We start from the raw sequence: 2,414 nt of genomic DNA on the forward strand, positions 1-2,414 counted from the left end.
GATGTGCTAGCATGGCTGCAGTCCAATGACAAACAAATAAAAGATAAAATTCGTACATACATACATATATATATATATACACTTGCACATATACAGGGTGGCCCAAAAGCCGGTTTACAGTTATCACGTAGGCACTTTAAATTTCTTTTAAAACATTTTAATTACGTTTAAATTTCTATCAAACTGAAAAGGGAGTTTGACAAAATTAACTAAATTAGCATAGAATAATGGTTTGATATCTTTTCATAATTAAGATCTAATCTGTTAATATATGAATGCAAAAGAAATAGTTGAATAACTGCGAACCTACTTTTGGGTTGGTGCATAATTATTGCAGCTTTTTTCAATAGCTGATATGTGCAGTACCTGAGATACAAGTTCAAATCCCACCTTCTAAAACCTGGTGCTATATTTTCTTTTCATCTAAAATTATTTCTGAAAACAGTTACTGCAGTTTATAACCATAATGATAATTTGTTTGTTCTTGTGATGTTTTTTTAAAAAATATATTTTTATGATACATATATTTTTTAATAAAAATTATATTGAAAATTTGAAATTTATGATTTGAAAATAAAATTTACCTTTTGTCGGGGTAAAAACATTTATTGCTTAGTGCAGAATCAAAACCCAGATGTCATCCAAGGTTGAGCCTTTCTTTTGTTTTTCCTTCTTTGCTTTTTGACCTGCTTTCAAATTCCAGAGGGATGGCATCTAAGGTACACAAGTGGAGGCGCAATGGCCCAGTGGTTAGGGCAGCGGACTCGCGGTCATAGGATCGCAGTTTCGTTGTGAGTGTTTATTGGGCGAAAACACCTAAAAAGCTCCACGAGGCTCCGGCAGGGGATGGTGGCGAACCCTACTGTACTCTTTCACCACAACTTTCTCTCGCTCTTACTTCCTGTTTCTGTTGTGCCTGTAACTCAAAGGGTCAGCCTTGTCACACTCTGTGTCATGCTGAATATCCCCCCCGAGAACTACGTTGAGGGTTACACGTGTCTGTGGAGTGCTCAGCCACTTGCACGTTAATTTCACGAGCAGGCTGTTCCGTTGATCGGATCAACTGGAACCCACGACGTCGGAAGCGACGGAGTGCCACTATATAAGGTACACACACACCATAGGGTCCTATAAGAAACCAATATCATAATATTTTCCAGCTGAATTCCCAAGCATTGCCAACTGAGGCTATGGGTATTAGGCAGCTCTCCCATCCTTGGTCTCCAGTGAAGTTGGCTCGACTTGAAGACCCTGTTTGTGATTCTTTCCTGTGGCACCCTAATCGCATGTCTGTAGAACCACAGCTGTGACTTCTCAATGATCAAGGATACTGTCCAACCATCTCACTTGAAGGATCCCTCTTATGAATTGTTCCTCTGGCACCCTGATTGCACGTATTCGGTAGAACCACAACTGTGACCTCTCATTGCAGAAAAAGTTGAAGCTTGACCTGGCGGGGTGGGGGAGAGTCCGTGAGACTATGAACATTACCCAACCATCTTGCTTTGGGTCTACTCCCTAAGTCCCCTACCAGTTAGCTTGGCTTAAAGAACCTTGACCTGCAGAGACTCCCTAATCTCCAAGCTAAGCACCCTCTTGAGTAACCTTGGGAGAACCCTATTTTCACGAAAAAGAAACTGTCTCAAGAAAACAAAAAATAACACCACCACCCCCTCGGGTCTCACATCAACTAATCTTGTCCCCGACTCACTTTTTTCCCATTTTACTCACCAACCCTGGAATCTGCTCTTTCGGAAATATTTGGGAAGTATCTTTATATAAAGTCCATGCCTGCCCAACACAAGAGCTGATTTATTCACCAAGTTGGATCATGCCATCTGCAAAAACTATGGTAATGGCATTCACGACGACGGTGATGATGATGATGATGATAAAGTTAATTACATACCTGTTACTTGTATACTTGTTTACTGTTCACGTATGCAAAATGTGCACGTTCGTGTGTGGGTGTGTGGAGAGGGGGAGGTGTTAACAAACACAAGGCATAAACATCAACACCTGGCTACACACAGAGTTGCACATACATACACACACATGCATACGCGTAGCCATATATATATATACACGCATGCCAACATCTTTGCATGTCTGTATGTGTTGAACGTCATCAAAGCCACACAATTCCCACCCGTTCCCTTTTTTCTTACAAATATTTAAAAATGTATAAACATATTGGTGTTCGTGTGTATATATCATCATCATCATCATTGTTTAATGTCCGCTTTCCATGCTAGCATGGGTTGGACGATTTGACTGAGGACTGGTGAACCAGATGGCTGCACCAAGCTCCAATCTGATTTGGCAGAGTTTCTACAGCTGGATGCCCTTCCTAACGCCAACCGCTCCGAGAGTGTAGTGGGTGCTTTTACGTGCCACCGGCACGAGGGCCAGTC

This window comes from Octopus bimaculoides, chromosome 30 (genome assembly GCF_001194135.2).
Source record: "Octopus bimaculoides isolate UCB-OBI-ISO-001 chromosome 30, ASM119413v2, whole genome shotgun sequence".
NCBI lineage: Eukaryota > Metazoa > Mollusca > Cephalopoda > Octopoda > Octopodidae > Octopus > Octopus bimaculoides.